The 21,951-nt window shown below is 40.7% G+C and overlaps 1 protein-coding gene across 7 annotated transcripts in view; it reads left to right on the top strand.

Annotated features, from left to right (window-relative positions):
- The window catches only part of ZMIZ1 (zinc finger MIZ-type containing 1), a 336,761-nt gene that overhangs the window by 38,705 nt on the left and 276,105 nt on the right, over window positions 1–21,951 (top strand). For 6 of the 7 annotated variants that reach the window (XM_050975941.1, XM_050975945.1, XM_050975946.1 and 3 more), the window contains exon 2: window positions 10,384–10,519. The exons of the other annotated variant lie outside the window; for it this stretch is intronic. The gene's annotated coding sequence lies outside the window, so the exon portion shown is untranslated. The remainder of the gene's footprint in view (window positions 1–10,383; window positions 10,520–21,951) is intronic. 7 annotated transcript variants of the gene reach the window in all.

Genomic DNA, 21,951 nt, shown 5'->3' with positions numbered 1-21,951 from the left:
CTTGAACTAGATGCTGAATCAAATAATCCCCTCAGTTCTTGCTTGGCAAATCCATTGTCGTGGAACAAGTTGCTGAGAAGCTTTGCATGTGTGCCACAGTGAGATGGGAAATTCTCTCATGGTCCGACTGGTAAAAATTGTACCTTTTCTCTACTTCTTAACATCTATTGACAAGTGATATTTGTGCATAAATTTTAGGGTGATAGTTTGTGGTTACAGCTAATAGAATAAAAAGAAAAGGTCAGAAGTAGCTTTTCAATACATCCAAGTGATCCACAGTGACATTGAGCCTTGTAAATCACATAGGTAGTGTTGAAAAATTCCCCATCTCTCTATCTAAACCTTCTCTAATGACTCAGCTCTTGACACAGAACATAAACAGAGGGCCTGTAGCTAATGAAGCTTTTAAATTTTGTGTTCTAAACTGGTCTCCAAGATGTTGGTGACAAACTCATCAACTATTCTTGTCCCAGCTGCTCAAGGCCTTTGTGGTAGTGTGGGATGCTGCATGACAAGTCCATGGGGATGCTGGCTGGGGAAGCAGGGAGCAGGTGGTACCATTGAAAAAAGCCAGGGATTTTGTGTGTAAGTTTCAGGGAAGTGCAGTGGGTTTGGTCTGTGTTACTTGAAATTGTTGGAATATAAACTGCAGCTGAGATTTCTAAGACATTACTGCTGACATGTGAAAGTAAGGAGTGACCAAATGGGAGGTGCAGGATCAGCCACGTACACCTTGGTTTTGTTAACTGGCTTGGACAAAACCCAAGGAAGTCAAGTGATTCCTACTATGGTGCTCTTTGCAGACTTGGAACCTCTGGCTGAAAGACAGTTGGTTATCTGTTGGTTGTTTTGGGGTCTGGAGGCTCTGTTGAGGTAACTACCTCTTTCCTCAGTCCTGAATGTCCTCTCTTGACTACTGCATTTTTGTTATTGTTGACAAAAGACATTCATAGCTGAAGCCTTCTTACAGGAATTCTAGTTCTGCTTTTTCCATCAGTGTAACTGCAATTATTATGAAAATACTTGCTTTAGTTGAGAACTTCGAGTAACCAGTTAACTTCTTGCTCAGAACTTATTCTGTTCTATTTGAAAATATTTCAGATTATTTGATGAGAAGAAGAAATAATTCACATGAGAAATATGAGCTATGGAAAAGCCTCTGATCTTAGAGCATGAGTAATATATAGTATTAAGTCATGAATTGTATAATACTGTATCAGGCATTCATATACTGCAGCTATACTTTTGTTTTAGAAACATCAGAATTGTCAGTAATAAGAGTTTCATTCAGGAGATTATCTGTGTAAAGAGTCCCTTGGAGACAGTTGTTTTGTCCCTCTGCTTTGGTTGCTGATTAAATTCCTGAGGCTGAATTTCTTGTAATAAGAAATTAGTTCTTGGATGAATTTCCAGAGGAAAAGTATTGACTAAGGGCTATTTGAGCTTCAGGACAAGAAAATATGCTAGAGGTAGAAAATACAGCCTGCTATATATGCACACCTAGATCATGGTTCAGAGAGTTGTTTTTTTTTAACTCCCTTGGGAGTCTAATACTTCATCTTGTCCATTGACCACTGATAGCAAAAGTCTGTGACAAAGGAAAGAAACATCAGAACTTGTGAACAGAATAAGAGAATTAGTTTTATTAAGATGCAAAGAAAATATGAGAAGTAGTTTAAATGTCAGTTATTGTTACAAAATAATAGGAAATATAATTGTAATAAATACCTGAAAATGTGTGTATTGTACATTATAATAATAATGATGTTCTTAGCATGGTTTTTGAACAGGAGACATGGAAAAAGTTTCAACTAACAGAGAAACATCTTCTGTATTTGAGGTCTCTGAACTTTTGGGTTCATTATCTGAACCCTTTGGGTCATTAGCAAATCTCCTGAAAATTATTCACATTACTTTCCTGGCAAGGGTGGCAAGTTAGTACCCTTCACTAATACTCTGTTACCTTCCTCAGGCCCACTGTGTGCTGGTTCAGGGAGGAGTAGATGACCAAGCACCTGAAGCAGAACTGGTTGTCTTTTGATGATTTTGCAAGCCTGGAGCTAATGCATTTGTTTTAAGGAGCCCTTCTGTCCTGCATATGCAATGCATGGAAAGCATGGTGCCACTGCACAGGTCTTTACTAGCAGTGATATGGTTGCCAAATGATCTCTGCATATTGATAGCAAATTTTCTCTCTTATGCATGTAACTTTCCCTGGGGTGGTGTGAAACTAGATCACCAAAATGATTTATGAAATGGAAACCTGTTTGAAGGCTCATATTAGTGGTAGTTTGACAGTTGTTTGGCTTTGTTATTTTAAATGACTTTTATCAGGGAATCAGTTTATTAAAACAAAGAGGGGCAGGTGGTGAGTATGCACAGAAACTGCAGTATGAAACCCAACTGTCCAATAGAAAGGCCCTGTCTTTGAAATTATTGGGACTCAAATAGTTAAGCCTGGAGTGTGAATCTGTGATGGTTCAGTTAAACATGTGATTCTGTACTAAAGATGCATCTCTCTCCTGATAACGTATTCCTTACAAGTAGTAAGGAGATTTTGAAAGGCTTTAACTACTAGTTCAGAGTTGCTTTTCATTAGACTAAGCTTCAGTTGTCATGAGACTTCTGTTTGGGGATTTGGGTTTATTTTGTAGCCTTTGCTTATGCTGTCATATAAAAGCCTTGCATTGGTTAGGAAGGGGAAATGCTAGAGAATTGTGTGCTTCCACCACATCCCTTAGCTAGAGATCCAGATTGTGGCTTCAAAATAAAAATTCCAGATACTTCATTGGAACGCTAATGTGCTTTACAGGCCAGACAAAATTAAATAGCACTTGTAGCTGCTTGAAATGAACATTCTCAGTGGGGTGTAGGGAGGAGATAGGAGCTTGAGTGGTCTAAAAAAAAAAATAAATATGTATTTAAAAAAAATAGAAAAGGTTTGGCAAGAAGCATGTGTTACAAGCAGTGAATACTTTTGCATGCACATAAGCACCCACCTAAACCAGACCTTTTCCTTGTCTCACCTCAGAGGCTGTGGCAGTGGGGAAGGGGCAGCACCCCTCGCAAAGCTGGGTGCTCAGCCTGTGCTTCCTTCAGCTGCAGCAGGCAGCTTCATGCAGGCAGCTGTGGAGCTGGCCCAAGCACCTCCTGTCAGTGATTTCCATTGTCCTTATCTTGGCAGGTAGCACAGTGGAACACTGCTTATGGCCTGAAGGATAAGTGGGCATATCTCTGAGCTTGGTACTGGTTCCCAGACCAGTGTGAAGACTGCTAGTGGTTGTGTGCTGCATTAATAATACTAATGGGCTATTACTCTTACAGTTTTGTATAGAGACAAGAATTAATATTATATTGAAATTTATTGTGAATTACTTAGTTTGTTGATATATGATGAAATCAATTCAGTGGTGTAATAGCTTTCATAGTATTACTTTAAATACTGTGCTGCCTTCCCTGGGACTCAATGTAATGAGATGCGTGTCTTAATTGACTGATTTTTTTAACATGTTGTAGATTTGTACTAATGATGGTTGGAAATGAATATTTTTGTATTTTATAACATAGTTGCCTGTAAACAATCAGGCTAGAAAATGTTTTCCAGTGACTGCAGCTTTTCCTGGCTGCTTTTGTATCAACATTTGGCATTATCTAGTTGCTCGACTCAGTGCATTCTTGAATCGTTTTCAGGAAAAAATACTAACCTCTGTAGGACTTAGATTTTGGGAACAGACAATGATTCTTTTTGTACTTTTTTCCTAATCTCTAACATCCTTTTCTTTTCTATGTGGACAGAAATGGTTTTTTGAAGGGATTGAAGCCATCATTGGGAGTGGAACACTTGGATTATGACGAATTTTTCCTGCTAGTAGTTTCTAAGTGGGCTCTGGGTGTGGGCACTCTTTTCTCGAGCAGTCCTCAGCATTGTGTTTAGCTTTTGGATGTGTCTGCACTTTGCTTCAGAGCTATTATTACAGCTCATTTAAACAGACACAAGGTAGTTTAAAACAAATTAATTTGGGTTCCAGTAGCAGGCCTGCCGCAGGGCTAAGGTTTCACTGTCTGAATATCCAGCCAGAGCTGGGATCTGTGTGTTTTGCATTGATACTTTTATGGCTATGGCTCACCTACAGTTGCTGCTGTAGAGGTATGTCAGGTGGGTCCTTGCATGCTGTAGTCATACCTGACTTGTTGCAGTGGACTGTGTTCTCTCTTTCTTACATTATTGAATTCACTACTTTACAAATTGCCAGGGATGAAAGGTTAGAGAGCAGCTCTTGTAAGACCGGTTTTCAGTCCATGCATAAAATGGACAAAAAATGGGATGTTGATGAAGATGTCTCTGCTGTTGGCTGGCCTATTGCACCCAGGCAAGGTGCTACCAACTGGCATCTATCTCCAGATTCCCCATGTTGATGTGAGTCGTTCAGACCTGCTGAAAGCAGTAGATCTAGTTATAACTCGCCCCAGTAAAGGTTCATAATAGCTTCAAGAGACTATCTCAGTTTCTGTAGTTTTTCAGAGCTCAGGCTGTCCGTGTGACAAGTTGGGGTTTTCTTGTACATCATCAGTCTTAGTGGCTCACGAGCTGGTGAGCAGCTTGGGGTGAAATCTCCATCTCACTCAAGTTGCTGGATGCTTTACTAGTCACCTCAATGCTCCTTGTTTTCCCCATACACCATTGAATTAACATGTATTTCAAATAGGGATCAAATTTGTAAACACTGTCAGGCTGGCTGTAACTGCTGCCAGGTGTTGGAGGTGATTGATGACGTTGTTACTGGCCCTTACAGCAGAAGTAGATGGGCTTTGGTGCCTCAAATTGCTGCTCCCTGGTATTGCTACCTGTTTACTGCAAAAGACAGAAGCCTCCTTTCAACCATTCTGCTACATGTTTTAGCCGCTCTCCTGCTGTCAAGAATATTTTTACTCTGCATCAAGAGAAAATGAATTCATGCCTTCAGGATTTGTACTCTTTGCTCTGTGCTATATGATAGCAACCCAGTGAGATGTGCAAGTGGAAACTGCATAAATGATTGATAAAAGCTGAGAGCTGTTTAAATTTTTTTTCCTGTTTAATGACTATCAATAATTTAATGCATTTGCTGTATGTTTTTAAGAAATAACACCCATATTACAGGCTTGGGTTTAACAGGCTAAATGATTGAAGCTTCCAAAAATACCTATTTCCAACATGAAGTGTATCTTCTTTTTAATTAAGATAGAAAAACACAAAATCAGGCTTGTAAGATAGAGGTAGTTGCTGCAAAAAATGCTTCTGCATGCCCCCTTTCCACCCCCCTTATCCTTGGGGCTGTTGTTAAGTCAGCACTAGCCCACTGACAGCAACACCCAGGTGACCACCTGGCAGCAGGGAGCAGCAGTGGTTGCCACCCCAGCAGGATGCTGCTTTCCCAGATGTGGCCATGCACCTGTCTCTCCTGTCCCTTATGTACTGGCTCCTGGGCCCCACTCCACCAGTTATTTTAGCTGGTTTATCAGCATCCTGTCACCTCATCACTTGGGGGAGGTTGAGGGGCAAGGCTTTTAGACAAAGATATTCCTTCCTTCTAGATCCAGCTTAAAAAGGAGAAATAAATGTTTGACAAAATTATTCCCACCCTGTTTCTTTGGAAGGGACTAAATTTGTCAAGTGATGAGTATCTCTCATCGTGCTTCAGTACACTAAGTTTGGTCCTCAAGACTTTGCATATAAAATATGAGGTATAAATCTTGTGCTTGGTAGGTTCCTTTTCAGGAGATTAAGAGAAAATGAAATATTTTTTTTCATTCTTGGTGAGGTCATTGCAGTTAGACTGGAAGGTAAATGTCATACAGAGGTTGGTATGCTTTAATAGGCATGTTACCTAAATGCATCCATGTGAATAGTGCTTCAGAAAGCACAGATTTTTCACATGAACAAATGTCATTTTGGAAGAACTTTTTTCAGTATCCAAGAAAAGCAGGTGGGAAAATACAGATAGGTGTAACATTAAAGCAACAGGAAACAATTGTGTGAACACCTCTATATAAAGATATAAAAATGAAATTTGGCATTTGAATTAAAGTTTGTTCAAATTAATAAAAATTACACTACTTGGTTAGGAAATATATTTCATGTAAGTAAAACCTAGTCTTTTACTTCGACATCTGTTGGTGGTGGAGCCCATGATTTCACTAAGGCAAATGAAAGGAAAATTTATTTAGATCTGTGTTTTCATTGACTCTTACCATGTTTCTATGCTTTGTCTGTGCTACTGCAACAACATTTTGGTTACTTTTTCCTGGCTTTTTTGTAGTAGATATTTGAGAAGAGCTTTGAGTAGAGCTTCCTGTCTTTATGCAGATACAGTTCTGGGAAAACAGTATTTATGTTTGAAGAAGCTTCTTTCTTCACAAATGTCTCCAGTATGGGTGTTTGTGGTGGAAGGCTTACCCTGGTGTATGTGTGAGACACGTGCACACACACATCATATGCATGGATAATAGGGATATGTTTTTATTTCATACTAAAATAAATGAGAACTTGCTAATTTCTAGCTTGTTCTCATGTTGCTGTAGGTAAATGTTATATTGTATTTTCATGAAATGTTACATGAAATGAAACCTGCGAGTTCTATATCAAACTGATTCTGTGCCTGCTGTAGATAGTAGAAAATAGCTTGGAGAAAGAACCTGATTCAGAAGCAGGAGAGGTTCCTGGCTTCATAACCCAAGGCTGAGAGGTTTTGTTCAGTTTCATCATGCTATTTTAGAGTAGGTATTTTAATCTTCTTTTTTCTTAGCTTGCATGTTTATTTTTTGCCGTAAGAAATGGAGACTGCTGCTTCCCTCAATAGATGTTAAGGAAATAGTTGTTTTATTACCTCTCTTAGATCAAAAGGTTGAAAATCAAGAGGAAAATAAAGAAAATAACTTTTTACTGTGCTACAAACTTGACCTATATTAGTACACTCTGAGTATACTTAAAATTCACCAGAAGAAGAGTTGCTGTTAAATGTAAATTGAAGAACCTTGAGAACACTTCTTGGTTTTCTCTGTAAATTTTAAGAGGTGTTGATGATGATGCCCACTTTGGTTTAAAACCTGAGTTGCCTCATGTTATGGACAAGGTTTGGGGGAGGGTTCTGTTGCATACAGCAGTGCTCTGTTCTAATTCCTCAGTGTAATGAAATTAGTAGCCATCATGGAGCTAGAAAATGCAATAAAACAGAAAATCACCCAGCTTGGTCGTGTACCATGGGAGCTTCTGTTAACACAGGAGTTCCTCTGAGAGCTCACAGGGCTCCATGCAGGGGTCAGACATGATAAGGTCAGTAAGCTCTTCACCAGTCATGTAGTGCAGATTGGAAGTGAGGGACATTACTTTGCTAAAATTGTGTTTTCTGAATGTGGAAAGTATCTGGATCATTTAAGACCTAGAACCTCCAAATGTCCTACAGGATTTTTGCCATTTCCATAGGAAATGAGCTCCATTTTGGTAATGCCTGGAAAAAACACCACCTTTGTTGTGCAGCACAAAAAATAAATCTGGCATCATCATTCAGAAAAGATTAGTCAAAATCACATTCTGGTATCCCTGCTCCAGCTCATGTACTGTCCAGAATGGGCACACATCATGTTAGACTTAATGAGAACCCAGACCTAGCTGGAATAATTGAGGATCATTTTTATTAAGCTTGATGTAAGAAAGCAACTCTGCTAAATTCATTGCAGGAGTTGACTCACACACCATCTTGAGGGTGTTTGACTCAACATATGCCTAGTCATTTATCTAATGTTGATGTCAACGATTTGTTGGGTTTTGATACTGTGTTTCCCAGTTTTCTGTTTGTTTCCTTCCTGTAGTGGCTGTATACCCAAAACATTTTGACATTTTTTTCATATGAATTATCTCTGGCCATGCCAGAAATTTTGTCAAGTCTTTTGGTTTTGTAAATAATTTTGCGAGGTTTCTCCTCTTAGGATTTGACTTTTGGCTGATGCATTATTTCATTTTACTTCTTTTCTTGCCTGAGGATTTGAGAACAGACCAATCTCACTTTCTTTGGAGCAAGTCAAACCTATGTCTTTAAATGGTACTTGAGACAGATTTCTGTCTGCCTGAGAATGTTGTTTAAAAACTTTGGTTTTTTGCACTGACTTCCTTTTTGCCACCTCTTGATTTGATGTTCGATTTGAAAATATGCTTTCTTCAAATCTTCCATGTCTGCTTTAATTTATTCCTCCTACTAGTAATAGGATGGAAGTGCAAAATTTTTAAGCACTTAAAATATAACCAGTACTTCAATTCTTAACAGACTTTACTGGAGATCTGTGGTTGGGGGGGATTTCTGAGCGGGGAGAAAAATGCTGTCAAAAGCATTCTTTTGATTTGATAATGAAAAAGAAAAGCAAATTATTCATTTGATTTAGGGATACAAATATAATGTATGTTTGAGGGGGTGATATAATTTCTTTTTTTCTTGCATTTTGCAACCTGATTGTGCTGTGCTGCTCGGTAAGTATTGATTTGCACATAGCCTCGGGATGTACACGTGTCAGGAACAATTCACTAAGGGTCATTTCTTCTCCATTCTTCCGTCCCCACAGTTAGGGCTCTAGCACTGTTTCCCTTTTTTTTTTAAATTTTTTTTTTATAAAAACAACAAAAAACCTGATTTGAGATCTCCGGGTTTTGGCTTAAGTTGCTTTGCATCAATTAGTACAAGTTGGTGAAAGCTGACAGAAAGCAGAAATGCAACTGATGAGGGGTGTAAGACTTTGAGAAAGTGAAATTAAACACTGTGGGAAGGTTTGCCTTTAGGCAGAGGTTTGAGGAGGCAGGTTTTTGAGTAGCTACATTTTCATGTCAGGATCCATTCGTTCACATTGTCAAATTATTGCTGCACCTATTTATGGATGCACATAACAAGGCAGAAGAAGTTTTAAATCACTGGGCTTGTTCTTTCTCTCCTTAGTGCACGTTTTCTGTGTTGTCTTCTGTGATCTTTATTTAGTTTTTCATTGTTTATTTACACTGCCACTTCATGAATTCTTTAAATCATTGCCTATCTAGAGGGGAATCTGGACAGAATTGCCTTTGCAGCTTTAAGTCTTGCTGACAGGAGAAGAGAAAAAGAGAGCTTTTGTCCCCTAGAGAAATGCAGGAGCTGTGGCCATTTAGAATTGGACAGACGTGGTGGCTTTGAGGGAGATGCTGTGATAGAAGTGCTGCCTTTTATGTTATATCCTATCTGTTGGGGCTCCTTATTACAAATGCTTTCCAGGAGACTAGGATCTGCATGCTGTTAGCAGATGGGTTAATTGTTGTTTTGAGGAGTGGCAGAAGTGTGTGTGGAAATGTAGGGTAGCATAGACTTTTTTCTTTATTTTGAGAACTTGTTCAGATTTTCCATAGGAGTGAAAAGGTAATAGTAATATAAGCCAACAAAGTGTGATGGAGAACAGACTGGACATGTTTCCCTTTGCTCATTCCCTGTGGAAAACCTTGATTGCCATTTCCTCTAAGATGTTAATGTCTTGCATTCACGCTTTAAAATAATTTTCCACTTGATTTTCCTGCCTTTCATCAGGGACAGGTACTGGAGGTAGGGAGGGGCCCATTAAATCTCTGTGTCTGTAAGTTTCTTTAAAGTCATGTTAGGAGTAGGGCAGAGAGAAAGAGATGGTCTGAGGAGAGGAATTGTGGTTTTATGGGAGTGAAGCTCGATTTTGAAGTGGTACCTTTAGTCAAAAGGTTTTTTAGATCCCTTTCCCTTCATTCTGTTTTTAAAAACCCCACACAAATACTTACTCTTGCTCTCACTGAAAGATTTTATATAGTTGGAATAGATTGTCTTAAGAAAAAGAGAAGTTGTCTTAAAAAGAAATGGAACGTATGATTAATTACAAATACCTCATAATTGTAGGTATGATCCTTTCAGAGCAGAGTACATAAGCACTTGAATGTTGGTATATACCTGTATGTTCAGTATGCATGTTGGAATTTGCCTTTTGCCAACTATTTTGATAGTAAATGTGGCTCATTTGAATTTGTACAGAAGTGGGTGTGAGCTTGACTGAAGCTTGTTTACTTAATAGAATAAGTGCTCGAGAATATTTTTTGAATTGGACTTTAACCCATTCTAGTATGGGGCTTTATCCCATTCTGACAGGAATCTCTTTGCTTTTTTTAGTAGTGGCTGACTTGACATTCATAGTACCTGTTTTGGTAGGGTAACAATGGAGAAAATACAGAACTCCCTGAACTGGTATTTTGGAAGTGCAGAAGTAGTGGCACTGTAGCTCTGCCAAGCAAGAGTTGTAATCAGAAGCCGCTTCAAAAATCATGAAATCTAATGCTTTTTTCCTTTTTCCTGCTTTTTTTCCCTCTCCCTTCAGGAAATACTCTTGTGCTGAGGAAGAAAACAGCTCTCTCTTCTCCCCCCCTTTTTTTTTTTCCCTCCCCTCCTTTCTTCTTCCTGCCTGATTCAGAAGCTCCAGGAATGTGCTAATTGGCGGCGGCCTCTTCAGAAAGGTAAGGGGTAATAGTTATCTGCTTTTCAAGGTGTCTTGCCTGCTCTGCTCCTTCTGGAAGGGCAGGTGATGGCAGAAGAAGCTTGTCTACGTGGAGTTTATCCAAAATTCTGGTTCATGTGGGTTGCCCTTTAATGCTGGAATGCAAACAGAAGCTTTGTGCACTTCTTGCTCTACTACTAAGTGTAGGATACTGTCCCTTGAGAAAATCTAGAAGATGAGATATATTTAAATGCTTGCATAGGAAAAAAAGTAAAACTCTTGTATTGCAGACTGATTAACTAAACCTTTGCCTGAATATCAGCTTGTATGGAAAGACAGAGTTAGGTCTGGTGAAGACAAGTTAAAGAATCATATTGCAAAGTGCTTCTTTTGTTATTATCACAGATGTACATCTGATTGCGCAAATATAGATTGGTTTAGTTGTTGTTTTGGTTAGTTTTTTAAACCTGATGTCTTCTCTGGGGTATGTCATGGTTTTGTGGCTGGTTGTATCCCTGGTAGATAAGACAGGAACTATCTGGAAGCCCAACTCTAGTTCTGAATGGTGAAAAACATGGCACGTCTTTAACTTTTCCCAGTTTTGGACAGAAGTGCAACATGTGGTGTGCAACAGGAATTTAATGTTATAGCTATGTGGTGATAGGAAAATCCCTGTCCATCTTGCAGTGGCAAGGCATTCCGTTTGTGTCGGGGTATGTAAAGTCCAAAAAATTAGTGCTGATTCATAGAGCATTGTGAGCTTCATGAGTAGACTTAGGTTTGTTGCTAGACAAATTGCATATGTATTTTAATATTAAATATTTGTGTTTGCTTAGGAGCTGTAGTGCTTTAAGATGTCATTTCCTCTTCCACCTTTGTAGTAGATGTTAATGCTCTTTGTAGTGGAGGTAATATCTTCTGCCTAGACCTCAGCCATTCTGGTTCAGAATTGACATCTTAACTTAATCCAGCACTGATAAGGTATTTATGCTAACTTGCTAGGCTCTGAATTGGAGAGGCCGGTGCATGATACAAGTTTTCCTGCTGGATTGCTTGATGGTGCTAACATTTGTGAAGGGTTTTGAAAGACAGCGCAATGCAACAGTGCCTTAAATTGCCCCAGCAAGATTTGTCAGAGTTCATTTGTTAGACCCTCACACTAAGTACACTAATGTGTCAAGGATAAGCTCCAGACAGGTAATGTGCCTTGGGATGTTCTTTTTCTTATTCTCCATCTCATTCTTGCTGGTGCAGAGGCAAGCTAAGTCTTTATTGAACAGCCACTACCAGCTGTCTGGCTACTTTCTGCTGTAAAGCTAATGATCTAATGGGCAAATGTTTCTTGGAGACCTTCAGCTGAAGCGGAGACAAGGAGAAACATACAGACCAGCTAAAGGGTTCTCAAGGAGTTTGCAATTTCCCCAGGGCTCCTTCTATGTAATTACCTGTCTCTCTCTTTGTCTCCTATCTTTTAATGCGGGAGGAGTGTCAGACTCCAGGCCGCTAATCTTCGTTACTATGGAAAAGCTGGTTACACTCCTCTCCGTGCACTTCAGAAATGGCAATCGTTGGTCCCCAGCTGGTTCCCTGAATCTAACTTAGAAAGGGATGATAGCTTTCCTCCTTGGTGCCAGACTAAAGAATGCAGCTGCCTGTGCTGTTGCAGGCAGGCATTGCCTTTGCCATCGATGCTGTGGCATGCTGAGAGGAGCCTGCAGGAGCTGCCTTGTGGCTTCTGAACCTGTTTTCTCCCAAACAAGCAAAGGCTCTAAAATTCCTTTGAAACACAAAATTTTTGGGGCACACTGAGATGTGGGAGGCTTAGCTGAGCTGCACATGTGGAGGAAAGATTTTCTAAGGATTCATAGCTCCAGCTGAGTTTTTGTACTGTTTCTGAATGCCTTCAAACTCCCTGGGTTGGGGGCTGAGGGAAGCTTTAGATCTCTTTTGCAGTATTGTGGGCATCGCTTCTTGTTATCTCCCTTCCAGCATATGTCATATGCAGTGGTGTGCAGTGGAGCCAAGAGCCACTGCTCTCTTCAGTGGGATCAGCTGAGAGGCTGTGCACAGCCCACTGTGATTTCTCTCTGGCTGGATACGTCTGTTTGTCTCTCTTTGCAAAACCCTGGAAATTTGGAGGGGAATCCAAATTTCCTGCCTGCTGCTCCCCTCCTCCTTTTCCTTCACATGCTTCCTGAGTTGCAACATGTCAGACAGATTATTCCTCTGAAGCCGTGGCTTGGCAATGGCTCCAGCACAAGGGCCTTGTCTCTGTGTACTCCTTTTCATCCTAGTGAGGAGAGGGAAACTGTCCCGTGTTGGACACGGTCCCTTTCCAGCTGCTGCAGGCTTGCACGCCCAGGAAGTGTGTGCTGCTGAGCCCCTTTATGGTACCTTGGTTAAACATGCTTTAACTGTCTGCAAATGTACGGTATTTAAGCAGCAGAGTCTGTATTATCAAATGCAGCCATGCAGACTGTAATCCTCGGGGTGAAAAGCTCTGGGGGGAGAGGCTGGATATGACAGTGAAATTTGAGAACCAAAGCAAGAGGAAATTCTTGCCCATGCATTGGACTAGAGCAGGTTCAGTAGAGGTGGAGGATGGGGTACATATATTCCTCCTCAGTTTGGAAGTGTTGAAGGGGGCGGTCAGAAAGGAGAGGCAGGGCAGGGAAAAGGCAACAGAAGATCAGGCTGTCCAGTGGGGCCACAGTTTGCTGTGGGGGTGGTTTTGGGTTTTTTTTTTTTTTGTTTGTTTTTTGTTGGGTTTTTTTGGGGGTTTTTTTGTTGTTGTTGTTTTTTGGGGTTTTTTTTTTCCTTCTAATGCTGTGCTTTTCTCTGCCCGTTTTTCTTAACTAAATTTGGGCAAAGATAATTTTCAATTTTTTTGTTTGTTAAAAGAGGAGCCCTACCTCCATTCAGATTTCTTTAAGACATTATGTTTTATATCAGTCCATCTAGAATGACTATTTCACACTGATTTTTTTTTTTTAAGAACTTTTATTTCCCTCATAATTTCCCCATTTTCCTTTTTTATTTGTATCAACCTGAGCTATATCCAAAGGAAAGGTGATACTGCTGCTAGCTAACATTTTGGGTGGGTGACACTCTATGTTAAACACCATTTCTGTAATAACTTAGCTGTCAGTTGGAAGTTTGCCCTAATTGTCTTTTTTGTTCCATTTGTAAATCAAGTTCACAGTTATTGAGCTTTTGTAGAGCATTTCAATAAGGTGTTTGTTTCAGTTCTTAGATTTTTTTTTCTCCCTCAAATCCTTTGAGATCTCTGAGGGTAGTATTTTTCATTCAGTAACTGTATTCAGTAAAATGATGTGTCTGTCAAAGCTGTATTGCACCTTAGGAGAGGATGACAGAGTTCTCAATTTGCAAAGCCTTAACCATGTCCCACTTTAAATCAGGACTTGGCCACTTCTTAAGGTCTTTAGGTACTTCATTAACTTAACAATAAGCCTGCCATCTCTGGCTTTTTAGTAAAACCTTTGATTTTATTCGGAGTTTCATTTCATGAACACTACAGGTATTAATTCTTTACTCTGATATGGAGAAGACCTAAATCTCATCAACTTTATTGCAGAAGGAAAAATAACTTCCATCCCAGCAGTGCATTTTATATGTAGAATCTGTTTACCATGTAGATTTAGAGACCTAAATGCTTGTATTTTACTTCCAGAAAGGTAGTTTTAAACATCTTTGGCAGTTTCAAGTGTACACGAAGCAGAGAGCTCAGAGCTAAAATTAACTTGTTTGTAAGTTTCTTTTTTCATAGACAAGGTCTAAAATGCATTAAACAGAATGAAAATTCAGCATATCTAGGCATAGGAAGATAGGTTATAGCTGTAGTAAGAACCATTTTTTCAAATTTTCTACCATTTTCAGTTGTCAGAGTCAGCCCTTGTCTGAGGGCAGATTTTACATGTCCAGGAACGTGAGTGAGCAGAAGACGAGATGAGAATACTGCAAGGGCTTGTCTTGGGACATGGCTCTGTATGGAGGGCTAGAAGGTCCTGTCCTGTGGTGTGTGCCCCCTGCCCCATAATGTGGCTATAGCAATGACCATTCATTGTCCCTATTAAAACCTTCCAGTCCTTAGTGCTAGCACAGTAACTATGGGTTGCTTGGCTTTGCTCTGGTTTGAGCAGTTAGGGTCTGCCTGCCTCAGTTGTCCGTAATGCAGCAGGGTTTTGGACATTGCTCATGGTCATTGTGTTTTGGATGTATAGACCTATTTCTGACTGCAGAACTGAGTTTATTCTTTAGGAATAAGTCCTATATGGAGCAGCATGTTCCCTTGTGCTAAAGCCGCCTCTCCTCCCCTCTTCCACCACCTTGATGAACTGCAGTTGGGTCATTGGTTGACTCCTTTTTTTATCCACACCCAGGGATTGAAGGGATGCTTCTGGAGGCCAGATGGCTGCTCACGATCATCTCTGGTATGTAGGTATTGCCCTGAGCATTGAGGTGGCTTCCTGTGCTCTCTGGAGCTTTGGAGGGCTCCTAGTCCTAGGAGGAACTCTCTGGCTTGAGTGGATTGCAGTGACTGCTGCAGAGCCCTGGCACTACCAAATGCCACTCTTCAGGAAGGAGCTTCTGAGAGAGCATGTTGTGCCAATCCATAATGAATGGCTGAGAGGAACAAAGTGTATCACATAGGTATTAGTGTGGGTGGCAGGTTTTTGTATTTTACATTGGTTTATATTCCCTGTTAGTCCTTCAAAAAGAAAAATGCAAGGCCCAAATCAGCTATGAAGTCCTTGATGAAATTAGCAACAAAAAAACCTGGTTTGTTGCCTTATTTCCTTTAAAGTGATAACTGTCCTCTTCTGCTAGGGAATGACCCTTTTTGGCTTAGCCCACGGGAAGGTTCCTGTTCAGTTGGCCCAGTCCTTACAGTAGAGAGCTGCACTAATATCTTGCCAGCTGCAGGACAGAAGATATTTCATTTTGGAAGCCTTGCTGTGAAGAAATTTTGTCTAGAAAATTCTATGCAGATTTGAACTGGCCAGGCAAACTTATACTGGGAAGTGCTTTGTAAAATGTGTCCTAAAACATTTTTATCTGGTGCTGATGGCCTCAAAAGCCAGATGAAATGCATCAGTGACTCATGGTCAGTTACTGCCCTGCTGTGTGATGTAAACCAGATCTTGCTTTGGTGCCTTCTCGCATACAGCCTTTCAGGCTGGACGGTGAATTTCAAGCTTGTGCTTGTAGTCTGCAGTTCATCCTCTAACCAAACTCTTCTCTTGAAAGCAATCCCTTAAATTGCTTGCAGCATAAATAGACAGTCTCCAGTCACTTCCTTACTATTCTAGTTACTGTTCTTGATTAAACAGGAGATTAGAGGTAAATGTTAGAGTGACCCAGGAAGTTTTATTTCCCCTTCTCCTCACCTTCTTTCCTTCCATTCCTCTGTCAAAATATGGATTTGTTGCAGTTTTAGGCCTAATGATTTTTCAGTCTTCTGGTGGGCACTGTTGTAAAAGAGTGGAAACTAAACATTTTAAAGAAGGAAAAGGGGAAGGTGTGTGGCTTTGGGTTTTCTTTGTTTAAAGTTTCTGCAATACATTTGGGTATTTCTGACAGCCATAATAAAAATCAGTTGATTAGACATGAAGGTTAGGTATATGAAGCAAAGCACTGTTTTCCAGCAAAATGAGCAGCTAGGATATATTTCAGTCTTCAGATGCTTGGCTAAATAATGGTGACATACGTTTTTTGCTGCTAGAAATTGAAATTTTGGCGGTCATATGCAACTGTGAAATCTGTAGGCATATACTGTAGCAGAAGCTGTCTTTATGCATATACAGCACATGGTATTTGGCTTGGGAGAAAGTTCTTCACTCTCTAAGAAAGTCAGGTTTTTGATGGAACTGACTGCTGTTTGTACTTCCTAGTTAAAATTTTTATTCTGTAAGGACAAATAAGTTCTGTGTATTAAAGGTATTGTTGTTTTGCTCCTGTTCCCAACAACAGTCTGATTCCCCGTCTCTTTTTTGTTTTCCAAGCTGTTTCTTTCCAAGCTTGTGATCATAATTACAGTGAGAAGTAGATTACATTCATCTGTATATTCCAGCAGGAAAACTGAGCTTCGGAAGAATTTTGGGCTGTGGGACATTTTCTGACTCACCTCTGTCTTAGTAGTGTTTTGGTATTCCCAAAGGGCTCTGGAAATGTCAATCTGATAAGACACTGGGTGTGGGGAGGATAGAGAGTTAAAGGAAAAGGATGGAAGAAGTATGTGAGTGGTGGTTCACCAGTGTCACATGAATAGAATCCTCGAATCAAGTGCTCATTCATTTTAACTAGAGGCTAATTAATCAGAGTGAGTAGATAAAATGATAAGCTGCTTTTAATGAAGTGAAACAGCTTTATTAGCAGTAAGCAAAACGCAAAATTTTTCGTCTCTGGCACATGTGGTTTTCTTGGGGACTGTGGTTTGCCACCAGCTCTGGATTGTGCTAGCCTTTTTCTTGCTGCACTCTGCAGGCTGTGCTGTCTGTGTTTCAGCATGTGGCCAATTCAGAATTCAGGAAATAGAGTCTAATCAGAAGCAGGTGTAACATTTTAAAACCAGAAGGAATGTTCCTTACAGATCTTTTTCTATGCCAGATTAGCATTTGCCAATTTTCAAACTTCGGATGCTATTATTTTTCTTTGGAGATAGCAGGCTTTACGCTTCCAAGCAGACAAACAAAAAACTGTGGATTTACCAGAGTGCCGCTGTTTGAAAGGCAGCAGTATGATACTGCTTGGTAACTGCTAACATAGCCTGAAACCAATGAGTAATTATCCACCCATTTGCAACTTGAGAACAGATATGTACCAGGCTGGTGCTACTTGTGTGTATGGTTAGCCAGCGTGCCACTGTTATAATGGAGCAGGCTTGCATACTTTTGTTTCAGATGGCTTTCTGCAGTCCATCTCTGCCACTGGGGTGTTCCCCAGTGTCTCTCTGGAAAAGCTGTAGAAGCCATTCGATGGACTATGATGTGCATGGCAGTGCAAGACTATAATAGGAAATACATAAATGAGTCATAGATTAAGATAATGACGTAATTTACGATGGCCTGAATTACATTAAGTGCCCACATTTAGGCTCGAAATGAACTTCTTATGATCATGTATATCCTTGTTGAAGTAAGCTAAAATTAACAAATTATTCATTAAAGTCACCTCACAGTAAACTTAGAAACTAGCAGTTCGGTAAGGTTCCTGTAGTTATGTGAACTGGAGAAGCTGAGCTGGTAGGTGAATGTGATTTGCGAATAGGATGCTGGCAAAGAAATTGTCTTCCCCCCACCAGCCTTTCCTTAAAAGACTGCTTCTCAGCGCCATTCAAGTGTAAATCCTTGCGCAACAAAGGGGAGGCTGGCAGCTCCACCGGTTCAACAGTATAAGCGATCTCTCATGCTTCAGTTGAAAGGTTGAATCCCTGAAACGCAGAATGCTGCTGTAGAGGGAGACTCTCAAAAGGCTGCTGCGAATGGCGGGGTGGGGGGGAGCGCAGGGTTGGAAAGCTGTTGAGATCCTTGAAAGTGCAGTGACAATTTTTGTCTTTACTGTAAAATGACCCGGAGGCGGCTGGACAAAAGGAAAGGCTGCTGTTCAGGTGAGGTTGCCATCACCACTCTAGGAGTTGGATTTTACTTGTTCTCCTCCTTAGGAACACAGCATGCTGTTCTATTTGCCAGCACTCTATGTGGTGCCAATATTTTGGCTACAGTGTGTATTGAGTCCCTCTTAGTTTTCCTGTTTAGGTTATTCTTTCTAACGACTTGGTGTTGCAAGTTTCGAAGCTTTGGAATTGTGACTTCTCGCTTTGCAAAACGGAGTATAAAATCATGGACATTGAGTTTTACACTGAAAGGATGAGGTTAATCTTGCACCTTCTGAAACCCTTGTAAATATTTGACTGGCTACTCGGCAACGCAGCTGAACTGCCTGAGTTAATGCTTAATGTGAGAGTGGTCCTGAAGTGCATGGCTTTGGTGATGGGCCAAGGGTCACAGAGTGAGCAGTAGTTCCCCCTGAAGACATCTGTGCTCCCTGTTCCTTATCTTCCCGGATTCCTCCCTTTCCCCCTCCACTGCCCCAGATCTGCAGGCAGGAGGAGGTGAGATAGCTGAGTCTGCTCCAGGCAGAGTCAGCTGGGTGTGTTCAGGTGGCAGTAAAATTGATTTGGGCTATCCTGCTGACTTTCTCTGCCCTGGTGCTTTTGCTGGTCCAGCACCAATGTGGTAATTCTTGACTTCCAAGTGAGGGTGAGTATATAGGGCTCTTCACAACTTCATCTGGGTTTGGAAGAATGTTTTTGTGCGCATATAAGTGGCACCAGTAGGCAGTTGGTAGTAACTGGGGAGGAGCAGCCTAGAGACCTGTGACAAATCTGAACCTGGGTATGTTAAAATTTAAGTTGCAGGTTCTGATACCTGCCATGCCTTGATCATGTAAAAATACCCTCTTCTTGTGTTCTGAATGAAAGGCTTTCTAGTGTAGGAAAGTTAGTACCAAGGCTACGTGGGAAAATGTTTTCAGCTTTATGAACCAGATCAATGAAAATCCCCTTCTTGTTTTATAACTAACCAGTGCAAGACAGTTTTGCTTTTCTGATATAAAGATTGATCATTCATAATGTTGTACCATATCAGTCCTTCCAAGTGGCAAGAACCTTAAATGTCAGTGCAAATGGAAGAAGATTCTTTCAGAGACCTTCAATCATAACAGAGCCACAGCATTGATTAAAAATAAATATGTTTTTGAACTGATTGTTTAGGTGTGATGACTGTTGCTTGAGGATACCAGCTATCAGAGACCATCCCGGAGACATGTGTAGTGTATTCCAGTGTATAACTGTATAAAGTAGCACTGCCCCACCTACTGCACCATGAGATGGAAATAAGCAAAACTTTGATTATTGAAACACTACCTTGTTACATGCTGTTTAAAAAAAGAGTAGCACTTTCTACAGCTGTGTTTTCCCAACTATTGTTGTTGTAAAAAAAAATTTGTTAATTTATGGCAATAGTTTATTGTTTTGATTTGGGGGGGGTTGTTTTGGTTGGTGTTTGTTTTGTTTTTTTGTTGGTATGGTTGTTGTCTGGGTTTTAATATGCTGAGTAGTTTATATGCCCGCCTAGAGTTTGGTAGTCTCCATTTTCTAGTCTGCATTTCTGTGGTAGAAACTTCGATTCCTGAAGATCAATTTTGGAAATACCCTATTTGACAAAAATGTCTCAGGGGAAAATGAGCATCCAAGAAAGAAGGCAGTAGTGTTGGAAAAAGTCAATTCATGCTGGTAAGGAGTTTTGACCTCAGACCAGGGACTCACTTGGGAAAGGTTCAATGCGTTTGACTCCAATGCTCCTAATCCAAATAAGCCACGCAAAAGACGCTAGAAAAGATAAGGTTTGGAAACACCTTTTGCTATGTGGCTTGTGATCAGAGCACCTCAATCATAGTTCCTACACTTTTTTTTTTTTAAGATCTGCTAGTGGGCAGACACCTGTGTGAGCCCTGAGTCTGGCCGCAAGCTGGCAGCTGTTAGTTCAGGTGTTTTTGTAGCAGAATACAGTGCTGGAAAAGAATATCATTCTTTACAACCCATGATCAGATGAGGAATTGATATCTAGGCAGTGGGTTTTCTGAAGGACCACAGCTTATCATGAACTCAGGCTAGATTTGAGTCAAGTCTAGCATTAGATTCCTGGAAGTGTTCAGCAGGTACTTCTGTAAAATAAGAGTCTTTTGGGCCACTAGAAATGCCAACCCTCTATTTCTAACTGAACACATGGATGCACAGAAAAGCAAAGTTATTTTCCTTCAGTTCTCTGGCAAGGGAACTACATAGCTGGGAATAGAATGGAGATTTCCTGATGTCCATTTCCCTCTTATAATTATCAAACAGCACTGCTTTCTTCTTCATTGTAAACATGAATCGAGCCAAATGGCATGCACAATTAGCTTTTTTCTGTAAAGCTGAGGGGGAAGGAGAGAAGGAGGAGGGGACTGGAGATATAAAAGGGGAGGGGAGAGTCATTCAGGGACACTGTACCTGCTGGGGCACAGTGTAATAACCGCTGGGGCAGCCTGGGCTGCAGATGCATTGTTATCTGCAGTCCCCAATCTGGGAGAGCTGCAAAAGGTTTAATGCAAATCTGAGACCTCTGCCATTGTGTGAGACAGATTAGGGCTCATTTGCATTCCTTCTCCTATAATAATTACCTAGCAAGGAGTGCCTGTTACCATTAGCTTCATTCTGTTTGCCTGTGATAACGCCATCAGCAATCTCTTCTCCACGGATTGTGGACACTGTGAGGAAGGGCAGTGGGCCAAAGAAATGATAATAAAAGAAATCTGTTGGGAAAGTAGTAGAAAAATGTGAATGCTAGAAAATTAAAATGCAGATAATTTTAGTAATAGCCACTAAATACAGCAGGAGAAATACTGTGAGCTGAAGAATAAAAGTCAGTATTAATCCATAATATTGGTGAGTGGTATGGTTTCAGATATCAGTTGAGAAAAGCTAGCACAAGATCTTAACTGAGCTTTATGGTGCTTTGATAGTTTTGTTCAGTTTTCAGGATTGATTTAGATTGTTCTAAAATCAGTGCAACTAGAGATCAGTGTCACTGAGAGACAAATGTAAACTGTCTAAAGCTGATGTGATGCATCAGAAATTTGTGTACAATTCTGCAAACTTAGTGCTGCTTTGGGTCCTGGAACTGAAGTAAAGAAGGATTCCTGACTTAGAAATTAGGGCAGATATTTGGGGCTCTTTTACTGTGGGGTTTGTTTGTTTCTTTTTGAGATGAGAGGAGTTGAATAGCAGAAAAGGAATGCAACTAAACATAGGAGAGTGAGGGTGCTAAAATCAGCTTGTTCCCTCTACACATTTATTGCATATAGAGGGACTATGAAATCCTTTTGAGCAACATTTGCGGTTCTTGCCACTCACTCTTCTTCCCTTGTTTTTTACCCTTTGCACTCTGATGAAGAAGCTGCTGGAGTCACCCCACCAGAGGTAGGGAGCCCTGAAATTCCCTGTTCAGCTTTGGGTCCTGCCTTGAATCCCCAGCTGTGTGTGCATACAGCAACAGCAGAATGCAACTGCTGGGGATAGAGCCCAGGACCCATCTCAGGGCCTGGCTGTGTGTCACCACAGAAGGTCTTCTTTGGATGCTCCTAGTGCAGGGTGTAGGGGGAGCTCTGGAAGAAGGTAACATGCCAGATATTCTATGTGCACATCAACATCAGGGAGCAAGGTGTGCCTGGGCTGCCTCTGGTTTGCTGCAGATTTCCCTGTTTTGGTGCAAGCTTTCCCCTGCTAGAATATTCAGAGAAGTAATTCCATTTTTCTCAGTGGAAGGGTGGTGAAGCAGGAAGACAAATCAAAGCAGCTCTGGCTTTAGTCTGCCAAGCAGCTACCTTACATAT

The sequence above is a fragment of the Serinus canaria genome, chromosome 6, assembly GCF_022539315.1.
Source record: "Serinus canaria isolate serCan28SL12 chromosome 6, serCan2020, whole genome shotgun sequence".
NCBI classification, from domain to species: domain Eukaryota; kingdom Metazoa; phylum Chordata; class Aves; order Passeriformes; family Fringillidae; genus Serinus; species Serinus canaria.
Note: the sequence above shows the minus strand (reverse complement) of the source record. Positions and strands in the feature narration are given on the sequence as shown.